Below are 17,245 nucleotides of genomic sequence, written 5' to 3'. Positions count from 1 at the left end.
GAGCAGCTACTAATGCTGCTCCCTCTCGACAAGAGCCATATTCTGATATGTTTGCCTGCACCCATCAGTGTGGGCAGGAAAATGGATAAAAAGTCCCTTTGCTCCCAGTCGTTGGGAGCATTTTTAAAGCTCCCGCCAGCTAGGTGCAGACTTTGTGTTTACTCCTGTTTGGTGGGCGATGTAAAAAATGCGCCTGCCAAGTGGGAGCAAAAGCAGGGTTTCCGGTCCATGCCAATGCAGTCAGTGAAACCACAGTCTCCAGGGAGTGGGATCCCTGGGACCCAGCATATTAACTTGCCTTTGGGATGGGGTCCACAAAGCCATTGATGGACTATGGAAGGGGTTTGCAGTTTAGGCTGTAGCTGTGTCTAAAGTTGCTAGGGGAAAATGGATGGGGAAAAGACGTTTTAGGACCTTCTTTTTCTCTCTCTGCCCCTGCTTGATGGATCACAATGAAACATTCCTTGTGCCAACTAGGATTAGAACATTTTGGAAAGTTTCTGGGAGATTCGTCAAACGGTCCCAAAGTTATTAGCAACACAAACATTTCAGGCCCAGGGACCCCATCCCCTTAGGCCCAGCGTGGGCTGGGAAACATGTGTTTACTCTTGCTTAGTGGGAGCAATTTCAAAGCTCCCTCCAAGTGAGAGCAAACATGAAGTCCACTCCCAGCTGGCAGGATCTGTAAAAATGCTCCCGCCAATGGTGAAAAGACTTCAGATCTGCTTTGCTGCCTTTAGTGATGCAGGCAGGGAAACATATCTGAATATTGCTCCGGGCTGCAGTGAGAAGCATTTTTACCTGCTTCCTGGAGCAGAAGCAATACAGCTTCCGTTGGATGTAGGGAGGCAGCTGGGGCAGTGGGGTCCTTGGAGCACCCACCATAGCCCCCTACCAGGATATGATGGGTACCAGGGCACCCAAACCTTTGTTGTCTGGGCCCTGGGGGCTGGGGTCCCTGGTGTAGATATTGGTCTGGGGAGGAGGGGGCAAGGGGAGCGGCAGAGAGAAGCAGCACCCTCTTGTGCTGCACGTGGTGGTGTTTGCACTGATTTTAGTGTGAGACAAACACCTGGCCCTAAAAAAAACTGAGTGAACGGCATGTCATAATGCACTCCACTGCTTGCGGTACTCTGCGTAGCGCAGTGTATTTTTTTGTCACTTTGCAGAATTTAGCCTAGTGGACTCTGCAAACTCCGTCCAGGCCCAATCTCTACAAGCCAGTTTGGTTGAGGGTAGTAGGGTGTGATGAACTTGTAGGTTACATTATATTCATCCCACATGGACTTCATGTACACTGACATGAAGTTGGTGCCTTTGTCAGACACAATTTCTTTGGGGAACCACACTGAGGTAAAAATCCTCATCAGGGCCCTGGCCACAGCAGGTGCAGTCATCAGTCTCAGAGGGATGGCTTCTGTTTACCGTGTGGTGAGACCAGGAGGAACCTGTTGTCTAAAGCTGTCTTGAGGTCCAAGGAACCAACAATTTTGATGCCTACCCTTTCAAAGAGAATGCCAGTGAGAAGCAAGGAAACCAGGGGAGCCTTAAGCTTTCCCCATACGTTCCCGCTGACCTGGCAGTTGGGACAGGACCTACAGAACGTGTATGAGGCTGTCTTCATCCATGTAAAGAGCCAACCCCAGTAGGAAGGCCCTGTAACAGTAAGAGACCACCAGACCATGGGCTGCCCCATGTCCAGGAACCTTAGGCTCACTCTATAGGAGGTCAATCTCCCAATTGATAAGGTGACCTCCAGTGGTATCACCTGCTTGCTGGGGCCTGATCTTGCCACCTCAAGCCCTCTATAGTTGGACACTCTTTCTGCACCATGCAGAATTTCTCCCTGGTGGACCCCCTCTCAACTCGGTAACCAGCAAACTCAGGTAAATCCCCCTGGGTTGGCAGTTTCCTCCATGATAGGTTTAGGGGACGTCTGCCACAGGCACACCATAAAATTGGACTGCGGGAACTTCAGAGGCTGGTTTCCCGCTCCCCTTTCCTTTCCACTTCTTGGCAACTGCCTGGACCATTTTTCCCAGATTCAGGCTTAATTGAGTCCCCTCTTGAACAGTCGTGGAGCTTGTTGTCATACAGACCCATTCCGACAGCCTAACATCACCAAGTGTGACCAGAACTCCAATACCTTCCAAACAGTGTGCTGTAGGTCATTGGCCAACAGACAATCTACAGACATGGCAACGCTCAAAATTACTTTTAGAGAAACTAAGACCACCCACTCAAAGGGAAACAGAGCCACTAGGTAGTGACTCTCTTAGTTGTCTGTACTATGACCTCATGGAATGTATTAGGGAGGAATTGCTCTGAAGACACCAGATGATGCCTCACAGTAGTCAGGCTGGCTCCTGCGTCTCTCAGAGCCTCCACCCTGTGCCCGTTGTCATGACCCATTGCCTATACATAGAAGTATTTGAAAAAAATTGGCTTTTGCTACAATCCCTCTATCCCCTAGGGACACTACGGTAACTTCTGCTCACTCTTTAAAGCTGACTGCGACCACCTTCTCCCCAAGCACTGCATTAGCGATCACAGGAGTCTTCCGACCAGTGTGGGGCTGTGCCCTCCTGGGACATTTGTTGGCACATTTGTGAGAGGCTTGTATCGCAATTTCACCACGCAATGTGGTAAATGTGCATCGCAAACCTCTAAGGCAGATTTATGAAGCCATGCAAAACCACTTTGTGTGGCTCTGAGCGGTCTCATAAATCTGGAGTAACGTAACACAGAGCAAATCACTTCATTGTGGTACTCTGCCCAGGGTAGGCATTCTATTCTCAGTCTGGTGGGTGTTCCCATGCATCTCACATGGACTTTGACACATTCCCAGAAGGACTTGTTGGGAACCTGGGAATGGCCAGAATCTTACTCCTTCCCAGGAGAGGCATAACAAGGAGAAATATCTTTATTTTTCCTGTTTTTTTCTCTGCCTATGTGTGCTGCATTTGGCATAGATGAAAAAACCTGTCAAGATTGTTGTTGGGCAGGAAGGTGCCCCTCCTTCCTGCACTAAAACAATCCTGCCTACAACACAGGCACACTTGCACCATGGTGCAAGGTTGCCTGCATTGGAGATACGCTGCCAAACTGGCACCAGCACAAGGGAAAAGGACATGAATGCGCTGTATTAGATACAAATTGTGCAATCCTGCACTTTTCCTCTGAAACAGGGCAATGCAGCAATGTGAGTTGCTGCGCTGCACCACAAAAGTTATAAATATGCCCCTTGGTGTCTTTCTTGGAGTGCCGATATTTGTAAAACTCAGTACTCTGGAGGAACTAAACTCACTGCCACTGTCTATTTCTCATAAATCCCTTTTCTTTAAGGCTCAGACTGGGACAGGTTGCTGTTGTTCCCATGGGACCCTTAGAGAGCTCCTTATTTTTACGTTTTTCTCCTCCCTCTTTCTTGTAATTGGACTCCTGACCACCCTTCTGGTAATTCCCCACAGATACCTTTTTGGACACTCTGGTCCTGACCCAGAGGTCCTCCTCCTCACCAAGCTTCCTGAAATCAATAAGCTTACTATCAATCAGGTGCTGCCACATTTCTGTAAAACAGATATTGAATATGTGCTCTTTCTGTTTCAAATTAAACAACCCAATAAAATCATCAACTTTGCTGCCCACACCCAAACATTCAGTGCCTTTCTGGCATAATAAGGCATCACTATCCTGGTTCTCCATCGTTTGGTTATTTCCAAATCTATCCTTGTACTTCCAAACTTGAAGACAATGATTGTTGTTTTTGTTAGAATGTACATCATCTGGTCCACAACCTCCATGGTAAACAAGGTAAATATCCTCACTATAGGCATGTGTTTCCAACGAGATTCCCGCCAACACTCTTCTGGGATCCTGTACATCTTAAGGGCCACCCCAGAGCAAAAAACCTTTCGCCAGTGCCATTCCCTACCACATAGCTGGTCATCAGATCAGTGGGTTTGTGAACCTTCTTGAGCCCTCTAGATGTTGCGGGTAGGCAGCTATCATTGTTGCTGGACTCTGCTTGCTTAGCTCTTATGTCCAGCACTCTCGTACTCAATTCATGAGCCAGAAGGAAGTTCTTCTCTCTATTTCTCTTTTTGCCTCAACCTTCTCCTTCTGTGCTTCCCATTTGAGCCTGGCCATTTACATTTCAAATTCCCCTTCAGCTTTCCTCTCTGCCAGCTCCTTTGGGGACAGACCCCGTGGAGACACATTGCTCTCCACTCTGGCAGGGAGTTCCAATTCGGGAGACAAGTCACAACCGCCTCCCCCAAATGCGGCATCTCATGGCTAGCATCCATGTCCTGCTCCTCCATTTCACCATCTCCATCCTGGCCTTCTGTTACTGTCAGAAACTGGTAAGCCTCTGCCCAGGCTGTTAGAGCTGACTGAAGCTCCAATAGTTTGGTGTCTTTCTTGGTTGAAAGTCTCTTTTCCTTACAGAACTGATTAAGCTCAACTACATTATAGCTCTCAAGCTCATGAGATCGAATACCCAAGGGGTCAGTTAATTGTATTAAAATGGAAGGTTTGGGCATGGCAAAAGGGTTATTTTGCCAGGTCAAATGGCAGTTTAAATATGCACACAGGCGGCAATGGCAGGCTTGAGACATGTTCATAAAGCTTCTTCAGTGGGTGGCATAATAAGGGCAGCAGGCCCACTAATAGCATTTAATTTACAGGGTCTGGGTACAGTCTTTACCACTTCACTAGGGATTTGCAAGTACATTGAAGTACATTCCATGCCCTGCATCGCAAAATGCGATGCAGTGCGTGCTACGAAATTTGTTTTATTAATTAAATTGTTTACTTACCTGCAATCATCCAGATTCCGGTGTTTATCACCCCCCACCCTGTCCCTCCCCCACCCCGCCTGCCTGCCCCACCGCAACTCCCTCCCCGGGCCGCGTCTGGGAATTTGTAATATGCTCAGCAGCACTGCACTAGTCCCTCTCTGAATATTGCAATGCCCTTCCGCCGTGCCACCGCCAGGAAATCGCTATTCCTTGTTGCAGCCAGTGGGCCACAGAGAGTGTTAATCCGGGTGTCAGACCACCGCCACCGTGCGTCTGGAGGCCCATCGACCACCATACTCATAATCAGGCTTAAGTTCTTCTCGACAGCTGGTATGAGGAGGTGATGTTTTAGGTCTCGGCCAGATGAAGCGCATGCGCTGGTCTGGCCGAGACATTTAGTAGGGCTTTTAAAAGTGAAACATTCCCAGCGATCAGCTTGCTAGAATGCGCACAAGAGTGCACGTGCATGCACGTAATAGGAAGCTGGTCGCCGGCAAGGTAGCACTTGCGGTGACGCGCATGAACACCACTCGCATCATTCCTGCCATGACACGCGATGCTGCGCGCGCATCCCTTGTTACTCATGTGAGTGTTCCTTCCTGTGTGCCCTCTCTATCTAGGCAACCCAGAGCCATTGCCCTCCATATTTTACATAATTTTTTCTACTTCCTGCCATTCTTTTTGCGCTGCCTGTATACCAATGTGAGTCTTTCCCCATCGTTTGCGCGCCCCTTCTATACACGCATCCTGTAGTTAGTGTACTCCCTGCCCAGGAGCCACGAGGGGTCTGGACTTCCCCACTCGCCATGTTCATCAATGACTGCATTTGGGGAGCCCGTACCTGAACAACCTACTCTATGGACTTCATTTACCTATGCCTCTGATTGGGCCCGAGTTACTTCGCTTTTTATGGGCCTCACTTTGTGTTAGGAAGCATATCCTGCCCCTTGCGGAGCCCGTATGAGAGCGACCCATCTCCTTCATATCCATACCCATTTACAGATGTCACGACTCATGGGCATGGCTGTTTTGAAGGAGTCATTCTTTCACACACACGGACAGCGGACCCAGTCACTTCCTTGTCTAAACTTAACACACACAGAAATGGAGCAAATGTCGAACGTTTTTAGCCTAGCTTCTGTGAATGAATACATTGGAGCTACAACCTTCCTCAGACTAGTAACAAACTCCAATAAAAGCATACTGACTGATGACTCCCCATAACTTAGGGCTTGCTCTCAAACAATGACATTCGGGACTTACTAGGTCGTTAGTGTGCTGGATTAGCTTAGTTGCATGGTCACACGTATTTCACCATAATTTTGTAAGTCCGCAATATCGGCATCTTTAGCAGAGAGCAGTATCTTCTCAGGAGAAGTTTTCGCTGTGCAGTCGCCCCTTGGCCAGTCAGTCATGTCGTGCAAGGGCGAGGCTCCCCCAGCATTTCGCATCCCTTTCTCCCGAAACTGCTGCATCCTACTTTTATTCCTTATGAACTTCCCAATCGCCAAGACGCGGCCAAGACTGCCTCGCTGCACCGGTGACTGTCCTTCCAGTACGGCATTGCCGTACATAACTCAGCTCCTCCCCGCCTAGACAGGATCGGACCAACCGTGCAGCTAACGTACAGGGCGATCTGCGGGCCATAAAGACAAGAGACTATGGCAGTGGTTCCCAATCTGTGCGCCGTGGCACCCCAGTGCGCCGTCAAAGCTAGTCTGGGGCGCCGCACACAGTTTGGGAAAGTACATGAGTTTGTCTGTTAATCTAAAGCACAGAGCTCTAGTTTCACTCCCTCAACTGAAAAACATTTCAGTCCGTAGTTTGCAGTTAAAATGTCAAAGCCAAGTTATTTATGATGCTCAGGGCTCACTTGTTTTCTCTGAAAAAAATGAATTAATTCACAAATACAAGTTTCATGCTAAGTTATAAAAACATACACAGGCTATCTGAAGTGTTCAAAATTCATAAAAGGGAGGTATGACATCTGTAGTAATCAATGAAAGTTGATGTTCAAGTTCATTGAGATTGCAGAAGAAGAAGTGAATATTTTGGTTGTTATTTCTCTAAAAATAAATGAACATTTCCATAAGCAACTGTCACAGATAAGAAGTAGAAGACCAAAGCAAATTGAATTGGTTGGAAGCAGAAGTTCAAACTCAAAGGTCAGAAACTAAAGTGCAAAAACCATGAACCAAAGGTCAGAACAAATGCCCATAAATAAACTAATGTCACTGATAAAACAGAACAGTCCTAAACCAAAAGAATCAAATTCCAAAAATGTGGCCAAACCAAGGTGACAGGAAAAACATTGGTAAAGACAGTGTGTGGTGGGAGATGCCTGGGAGGGACACATCTGGGACCCAGGGAGGAGCTGGCACAGCACTGATATTATCGTCATCTTGGAGCTGAGAGAGAGGCTCAAGCAGCATGCTCCCAGCATCGCAGAGCCCAGAAAGATTCTGAGAGTGCATTACTGGAAAGTAGGAGCAGCCTGCGGTGCATCAATGGGAGCCCTGAGCTCTGAGCCCTGAGCTCTCCTGGCAGGTACCAGGCCCTCTCCAGGGGGCATGGACACACAGTCAGAAGGCATGATGATAACGCAGAGGAGACCAGAACACATAGTCAGGAGGCTAGGACACACAGGCAGTAGGCAAAAACAGCCTGAGGCATGAGGACAGAGACAAGATGCAAGTACACACAGACAGAAGACATGAGATAGAAAGCATGCATGAGAACACAAAGTCTAGAGTTAGGAAGGAGCAGACAGGTGAAGTCCACAAAACACACTCCTAAAGAGGACAGAGTGAAAAGGTAGCAAGCCAGACAAGGGTTTACCTGGGGTCATCAGACTGGAGGCAATAATATGCAAAAACAGAAAAAACTAGACAGCAGATGCACCGAGGGTCTGAAATAACATTCCTGTACCTATCAGGGCCTCACAAACCCTGCTCAGGAATTACCTGTCCTAAAGACACACCTCTTCAAAGAGCACTACATAACAATGCAGTAACAGTTCACTTCTCCAACAACCAAGTGTCCCTCCAATCAGTTGTTGATATTGCATGGGGCTCAGTAGTGGAGTGGATATGATTGCATCTATGATTCTAATACATTCATCAGCTTCATCCCAGTCATTTTCAGGGAGAAAAATGAAAATACTCCTGAGGCTGGGCTTACATCCCCCACCCGTCCCCAAAAATGTAAAAGAATGGGGAGCCGTGGCCAATGCCCAATAGGTCAAGGGAGCCGCAGGTCGAAGAAGTTTGGGAACCACTGGACTATGGTATTGGAGCTGCACGATTACTGGGCATTTAGGTGAGTTCCAGATCACGGTTATGCTGCCAATCACACATCTTACTGGCCACCGCCGCCCGATAGTTCTCTCCGGCACCCCACTCCATTATTGTACACAGGTGGTTATTGGGTTATCGTGTGTTCATGTTATCAGCAATATAGTAAACATGTTTTTTGTGCACCTATACCAGTTTTTTTCTGCATGGCACTCGCTTGTTTTAGAACTTCTACCAGAACTTTGCAGTCAGCCTGCCCGCTCCCCGCCCTCGTTTCCACCCCCGCAGCCACCCTCCGTGGTCTTGCTGCCTCTTCCCGAGTCCCACCTCGTTGCTTGCTCCCTTCCCATTGCAAAAAACACAGTTGATGGACAGAATGTAGAACAATGTCATACATTCACCCCATGTCATTCGCTGTCCCCTTCCTGTGTAGTTCATTTCCCAGTCCATACTTGATTGTTTATCTAAAAAATGAACGAAAAGATAAGCGTATAAACGCTACTTTTGGACACAATAAATATCAGAGGTACAGATTTTATTTTTGGGAACTCCAACCAGTGCATTGCAGTTAGTCTTCCCTCTCCCTGTTTGCCCTGCTCCTCCCTCCCTCCCTCTGTGGTATTGTTTTTCTGCACGGCGCCTGCTCGTTTTAATATGCCCTTAGATTACGCTGAAATTAGTAGAAGGTTGCTCGTGGCTGTCGGCAATCACCGTGCAAGCACACTTACTTCAAAAAAGGCTGGGCTGACAGATACTTGCGCTTTCTGCAGCGCCAATGCTGAGAACTTTTATCAACTTTAAAAGCCTAGTGAAGCACAAAGACGTCTAAGAAATGAAGGGCACACAAGATTGGCGCACTCCTTAAATTTAAATTAAATGTGTTTCCTTCCAAGGCCTCAAAGGTGAAATGTGAAAAGGGCCGTATGCAAGAACGTGAAATATTCATCCACTTTTTATTAAAGTGTAAACCCTTTATGCTTGTATAGTGCATAAACATCTTTAAAAAGACATGTTTACTGTACCTAGCGTACCTGGAAGTTGTAATGTTATACTTGCTGTTTTTGGAAAGGGATAATACAGAAAGGGTTAATAATTATATAGATGTTACTATGTAATGGTACTATGGGCCTAGAGGCCCATAGGACTGAATGGAAAGACATTCTTAATTTGCAATTCACCATTAGAAATTCGCAAATTAAGAATGCAATTTCAAGGGTGCAGGGGTGTCCAAAGGACACCCTGTTGCACCCCTGAAATCTGCTTAGAAGTACATTTTGCACACTCACATGCCCCAAGGGCATGTGTGTGTGTAAAATGGAACTTTGAAAAATGCACTTTAGTGCATTTTTCAAAGTGTTCGCAAATTACCATGAAGGTCAACTTCATGGTAATTTGCTCCCCTTATTTGCGAATTCGCACATTTTTAAAGTATGATGCATTGCATTTAAGGAATCTCAATTTGAGATTCTTTAAATGCAATCGCAATTTAAGGAATCGTAATTTTGCGATTTCTTAAATTGTGAAAATTACAAAAATGTTAATGCATCCCAAAAATTGGAATTGCATTCGCAAACGGCCGAATTTTGTGATTCGCACTATTTGCGAATGCAATCTCCAATGATGCATGTGCCCCTTGGTCTCTTAAGTGTGCAAGTTATGACTAAGTAAGAAAACCATTTGCCATTATCATTTAAGAATACAGTATTTCTAGTAACCGTGACATCATGGCAAATGATAGATAGCCAGTAGCGTAAAGACTCCCCTTGAAGAAACTGTCTCACGCACCAATGATAACTCATTCAGTCACAGCACTCAACCAAGTTGTTCCTCAATGCACTACAGACCCTCTTCCCCTCAGCAAGTACCACCAAGGTTAAAAGTTCTACAAAGCTTTAAGGTCATATATGTGTACCAACAATTGCATCAAATCAACATGGAGCATATCAGACTTTCATGTCTCAATACGGTAAAAACTATTACATATCACATAAACATAAAAAGTAGTTCATTGCTTAAACCCCGCCCCCCCCAATACGGCGCAACAGAGGACCCACAAATTGTATTTTAAACATTTTGAGCGCTGCCATTTAATGTTCTCCCTTCTAACAGACTGTACCTCTCTAGCGCTCCAAAGTGGTCAGCCAATGGAGTATTAGTGATATACTGATCTGTAATTAAACTTGAATGCAGCCTTCAAGTCTCGTGATCAAATCCTGGAGGGATCGCATATCATTTATTTTGTTCTGAGATGATTAAAGAGGGCCATTGAGTTGGCATTGTGTGCAATAACAGGTTTTTAATAATCCTTTAATAAAATAATTTATCTGCGTATTCGGTTATTTTGTAAACCGCCAACATCCCGTCTTCCAGCCACTTCAAGCACTTGAACATCCGTGTTCAATAACTACGTAAGCTCAGACCAGAAAGTAATTTGGTTAGAAATTCACTGACCTCGCAGCCTCGAAGTGGCCACATTATCTTTTTTATTTGTTCTATTGTATGCACTTATTGTTTTTTTATTGCTGTGGTGAACACGTCCATTTGACGTATGAGGTCAAACGGGACAGCTTATGATGTCCATCGTAGGGCGCACTCAACTTAACTCTATCTAATGGTACACGAACAGGGAATGCTTCTCCCGGCTCCCCATCTTTGCTCGCACAAACTCAACTCACTACTTCCTTGTGTCACCTTAGCAAGACACGCCCCCTCCTAAATATGCAACTGTAAACATGTCACCACATCACAAACTGCATCTTTCACTATGTTTACGTTTGCACTGAGAGGCTGGTTACTGATAAAGCCAATAATATCTCATTGTTTTCATGATCATGGTCGGCATTATCAGCTTGGTTTAGCTGCTGGGATAATTACTCCTGCACAATTGGTATCATGTGCTCACCCCATACACAAAACACACCGTGTAAATAGTGTATTGTGAGCCCAGTGCAGCCAGACACAGCTTGTAAACAGTGCATTATCATAGGGTGATCTTAGTGCTGTCAGGCTTAGGCAACACACACTGGAATAGTGCACCCTGACACACGCACACACTGTAAAACAAGCATTGGCATAGCCAATAGGTCGCGCCTTTCGGACCTTATAAGTGTTTAGCCATGGAACAGTTGATGTTGTTGCACCAAGGATATTGTGCTGGTTAACAAAACACTTGTAAGGTCCCAAAGACGAGACCTATTGGCTATGCCAATGCTTGTTTATTTTGGACCACCCTCTCTATGCTAGATACACATGATCATGGGTGTACATTTGTATGTACCCATGTGTAGGCTGAGTGAATGAGACTACTGTATGAATCAACCAGGTATCTACACATGGGTAGTCTGTCTCAGATGGGACCTTTAATTAACTTATTATTGCCTCTGCAGGACTTGAATTTCAACTGGTCATCCAAAAAGAGATATCATTTTTTTTTACTATAGTGTGAGTCGGTGGTGGTTTTATGTATTAACAATGTTGGTGTAAACTGAGCCAACCTATTAACTTTGAATTGGTTCAACACAGCGAAAAGGTTTAGATTTCATTATGTTCTAATATATTATTATTTTGGCCATATTTTCACTCATTCATGGACTTTGGTGGTTGCATTATTTTACTGAGCGACCCCTAAATGAGATTAATGCTTCGAAGTACCCTACTGGGACAAGGTATTGCTCTCTTGTCAGAACCTGGATCAAAGCGTCCCCAAGAAATTAGGCCAATATGGAAAGAATGACCCTCCTCTCAGGAGAGAAAGATTTATTTATTTATTTATTTATTTATTTAAAAGGTTTTATATAGCGCTACTGGACCCAAGAGTATCAGAGCGCTTTACAGACAGATAAACAAGATAAACATCTTGAAACAAAATAAAACAAAATTACTGAGTGAATAAAAACTAGCATGGGATAAGGCATTTCAGTTAGACGAGGTAATTGAGGAAAGAGAGTAATTAAGGGATGGGTAAGGGAGATGGGGACGGTTAAGAGATATGAGAGAAAATGAGGACTGAATCAATATAGAGACGCTAGGTACCCCAATATTTGTTGAGAAGAAGCACCTTGAGTCTTTTTTTGAAGAGAGGGTAGGAGGGGTTGCAGCGAAGATCTTTCGGGAGAGAGTTCCAAATCGTAGGGGCATTACCAGAGAATGCACGTGATTGAGTCTTTGTACATTTGAGTCTCGGGGGAATGAGGACGAGGGCGTTAGTACTTGGAGAAGTGTGGCTCAATGGTTAGAGCGGCAGACCCTGATGCAGAGGTCTGGCCCGGGACCAGGGTTCGATTCCCGCCTCGGCGGGTCTTGGGCTCAATTTCCCCGGACCTGATATTTCTCGCCTCGGTGCCTAGTCTAATCATGGGTCCCACTCTGTGACTCTGGGCAATAGCTTGCTTAATCTCCACAACGGCCCCAGCAGCGCTGTGGATGCCTGGCTTCACCTTGGGGGTGCCCAGGAGTGGACATTTCACAGGAAAGCCAGGATGGGTTCCGCAGCGGTATGAATACAGCGCTACGAGGCCTCCGGGTAGAAGTGCGCTATATAAAAAAAAAATACAAACTTCTCAAGGACCTGGAGCAACCAGCTTTTTGCAGTTTGTCTGAGAGGTAAGAAGGGGTGTTTTGGTGAAGGGCTTTGTGAGTAATACATGCCATCTTGAAGGTGGATCTACCTTCGTTTGGGAGCCAGTTAAGGTTTTTGAGGATAGGAGAAATGTGATCAAATTGTTTACAATCAGAGATAAGTCTGGCAGCCAGGTTGAGGACCGATTTAATCGGGGCAAGGTGGATTGTTGGGGTGCCTACAAGGGTGGCGTTGCCATAGTCAATTCTGGAAAGTACAAGAGATTGGACAACAATTTTGAAGTCCTCCGCAGGAATGAAAGGTTTGATTTTTTTAAGGTGGAGAAGGGAGAATAGAGCACCTTTAGCAGCATTTTTAATGTGAGGGATGAGAGTAAGATTCTTATCAATGCTGATGCCCAAGGATTTGACAGAGTTAGAGGTGGAGAGGGAGCAGTTGAGAGCATTGATATCATTGATCCAGAGTTGAATAGGCAGAGAACTGTTTTTGGGAGTGAAAATGATGACTTCAGTTTTTTTGGGATTCAGTTTGAGATGATTAAGATGGAACCAGACTTGGACTTTATTCAAGGCATCATTGAGGAGAAGGATGTCATGGTGGGATTTGATCTTGTAGTATAGTTGTGTGTTGTCAGCATAGAGGTGGTAACTGATATTAGCTTGTTTAAGAATAATGGTGAGTGGTTCCATGAATAGATTAAATAGGGCTGGGGAAAGGATAGAGCCTTGAGGGACCCCAAGTGAGACAGGTTGGGTTTGGAGAGGCAGTGACTGAGTTTAATTTGTTGGTATCTGTGTTGGAGATATGCGGTGAACCATTGGTGTACAATGCCCTCGAACCCAAACCGTTCTTTGAGAGTATTAAGAAGGGTGGGATGGTGGACAGTATCGAACGCAGCAGAGAGGTCGAGGAGAATAAGGAGGGAGGATTTACCTTTGTCAAGAGAGCGATGAATATAATCAGTGATACTGGCCATGGCAGTTTCATTGCTGCATCCTTTTCTAAAGCCAGATTGGAAAACGTCGAGGAGATTGAAGGAAGTAATATGTTTGTCTAACTGGGAAAGAACACATTTTTCAAGGGCTTTGGAGAGGAAGGGAAGATGAGAGGGCGTAGGTTGTTCAAGTCTTTAGGATCAGCGGTGGGGTTTTTGAGGATGGGAGAGATTTGACCTAGTTGAAGGGATGCTGGGACACAACCAGTGGCAAGGGAGGAGTTGATGATACTGGTCCAGGTGGGGGCAATGATGTGTTTGAGTTCCTGAACCAACTGGGCAGGGAGAGGGTCATTGGTGTGTGAAGATGGTTTGAGTTTAGACATGATATTAAGGACAGTAGATTCAGATACTGGGCAAAATTCCTTCCAGGAGGCATTGTTTTTGGTAAAGGTGCCCATAAAGATAGAGTCAGGGTGGAGTAGAGTAGGGAGGGGTAGAGAGGGATGGAGTAGAGTAGGGAGGGGTAGAGAGGGGTCGTGGCATGGAGGGGCAGAGGAGCAAGGTGAAGTAGGAATGTTAGGGAGGTGTTGTTGGCTAAGGGAAGATTGGGATGGGAGAGGAGGAGAAGAGAAGGATAGTTCAATCGAGTTTACTTTATTCGAAAAGAAGCTGGCGATTTCCTCGCATCTTTCAACAGTGGCTGTTATTCTAGGGGGGCCAGAGGAAGTTTGTTTTTTCACAATGCTGAAGAGTTCTCTGGGACAGTTTTTAGCCTGGTCAAGTTGTGAGCGGAGGAAGGAGGCTTTTTCAGCGAAGATGTGCTTCTTGTATTTGGATCTGGCGTTTCTAAGGAGTAACAGGTTATCAGGAGAGGGGTGATTCCTCCATGAGCGTTCAGACTGTCTGAGGGCCCGTCTTTCATTATTAAGGTCGGAATTAAACCAGGATTTGGGAGGTATTTTTTTTTTGTGTTTAAGTTCGATTGGGGCGATTTGGTCAAGCGCTTGAAGGATAGAATTATTGTAATGTTCAGTAAGGTCATTGGTGCTGTGAGAGGTGGGGGGGAGGAGTAAACAGGTTTTGATAGCGGATTCCAACTCGCCAGGAGGAATAAGGTGAAGATTACCAGTATGTTTCAAGGGTAAAGTGCCGGTAGGGGTGGGGAGAGTAATAGAGCAGTTCAAAGTGAAGAGGATAAGGTGATGATCAGACCAATCGACTGGAAGAATCGTTGAGAGAGAGGCCAGATCCTTGCTTGTCATAATAGCATCAAGGGTGGCGCCTTTAGAGTGAGTCGGGGATTGGCAGAGTTGAGTCAGGTCAGTAATGTCCATGATATCTTTAAAGCGGATGACAGACGGGTCGTCGTTATTATTCCAGTGGATGTTATAGTCGCCAAGAAAGAGGTTCTTGGAGTGAGTGAACAAAGATTGAGTGATAAGATCAGACAGCTCATCGGTGAAGGGGATGGGATTGCCGGGGGGATGATAGATAGTATGTAAACGGATGGTGGGGGAGCCAGGGGCAGTGAGATCAACACAAAGGTATTCAAAAGAAGAAGGATCCTGGAAATGAACTAGCATGAGATTAAGTTCCTTTTTGAAAATTAGGGCAAGGCCACCTCCTATTTGCTTTACTCTGTCTTTTCTAATGATGGAGTATCCAGGAGGAATGAGCAAATCAAGGATAGGAGTCGAGTGGGGGTTGAGCCAGGTTTCCGTAAGGAATGCAATGTCTATGTTTTCATTGAGAATGGTTTCTGTAATATCAGTCGCATGGCAAGATGCGGATCGGCAGTTAATCAACATGCAATAGAGGGGCGAGGAGTCAGGGTATTGAGTGGGGGGATCAGGGAGGATAGAGGTTAGTTGTTGAGGGGGTCTAGGTGATGTCGGGAAAAGGGGGAGTCGACTCGTTCCTAGGAGGACAGGAATAGTAGACTGCGGGAAAGGGGGCCTAGAGGACGAAGAGGGAAGGGGGGATACAGGAAGGTTCGGGGATAAGTTAACCTCCAGGCATATTGGGTATGCAACATGTTGAGCAGAGGATATCTTGGAGGCCGTGTAGGGTTTAGGTGTATTGGAAGGGTCAATGGGTTTGGGTGGGGTCAGGGAGTTTGTAGGGAGGAGGGCTCCAAGAGAGAAGTACTCGGTGTTACCAGTACTAGGGGAGCTGATGTGTGAAGATACGCTGTTTAATGAAGGGACAGATGTACGTGCATGATCAGAAGAGTGGGCTTTAGTAAGGAGTGAGACTTCAGATCTGAGGGAGGAGAGTTCTAAAACAAGGGACGAAAGGAGAAGTTCAACATTAAGGAGTGATAGTGTAAGAAGAGAGGATTGGAGTGGGTCAAACGTTTTTGGGAGGAGTGAGGAGTAGGTGTTTGGATTAGGGAGAGGAAGGGGGGGTAAACAGGGGGGGGAGAAGGGGGTTATGATGGGAGGGAGGTTTCGTATTGGGGAGGGGAGGGATCGAGGAGATAGGAGTGGTTAGGGCATTGGGTTCAGTAAGATCGTTAGTTAAATGAGGGGGAGGGATAGTACAGGATGTGGATGTAGATGTATTGAGGGTTGCAGGAGAGGTCAAGGGCGTGTGAGAGGGAGTGGTCAGCGGAGGAGATGTGAGAGATACTATGGGAGTATGGGGGGTGATTACATGAGGGGGGAGAGGATATAGAGCATCCAAGGGCTGGGTGTTACTGGAGTCAGAAGTGGAGAGGTATATGGACAAAGGTGTATTGATGAGAAGAGGGGGTGTAGGGGGGTCCGTCAGAGAGGTTGGAGGAGGCGAGAGAGAGTTGTAAAAAGAGGAGGATGGAGGCGTTTTGTTCAGTGGGAGATCACAAGGAATGTGGTGTTCGGTAGAGCTTAAAGACTGCGGGGTAGTAGGGGAAACAGGAGAGGGCATGCAGGTAACAGGAGTATCAAGCAGGTTTGAAGGTTTAAGAGAAGTGAGTGGAGTAGACCTAATTTGAGAGAGGCAGAGGTAGGGTGTAGGGGTGGGGGGCAAGGAAGGAAGAGGGTGGTGCAGGGGGATTGAGGGGAGGGGGAGCGGAGAAGTAGGGTAGGGAGTCAATGATGGAAGAGGGCAGTGCTGGGGGATGGAGGGGTGGGGGAGCAGAGAAGTAGGGTTGGGAGTCAAGGATGTAGGATGGAGGGGAAGGGACAGTGGGGGGTAGGGGGTGAGAGGGGCAGAAAAACTAGGTGATTGGGAGATAAGGGTGTTGATATCGTTTATATAGTTAGGAGTCGGGGTGGTTAGTAGTGATTGAGAGAGAACATCAAGGATAGTGGAAGAAGTGGGGGAGGCAGTAAGTAGAGATAAGGGGAAGCGAGGGTATAGGGAGTCAGAGCTGGTGATAAAGCAGTCAACTAGGGGGGACAATTGCGGTTGAGTGAGGGCAACAGGGCTGGGTGGAAGAATGGGTGAGTTAGAGAGGAGGGAACGTGAGGGTGGGGGGAGTATGGTGTCGAAACTAGTACCGGTATTGAGAGTTCGAGTAGACAGTATAGGTTGGGAGTAGGGGTCACTATAGAGAGAGGTTGAAGGAAGATCATAGAGAAGAGTTAGTGGGGTAGGAGACAGGGGGGAGATAATGGAACTGGGGGATGGGGGGAGGGAGGGGGGGGTTCAG

This window comes from Lissotriton helveticus, chromosome 5_1 (assembly GCF_964261635.1).
Source record: "Lissotriton helveticus chromosome 5_1, aLisHel1.1, whole genome shotgun sequence".
In the NCBI taxonomy this organism is placed as follows: Eukaryota; Metazoa; Chordata; class Amphibia; order Caudata; family Salamandridae; genus Lissotriton; species Lissotriton helveticus.
Note: the sequence above shows the minus strand (reverse complement) of the source record.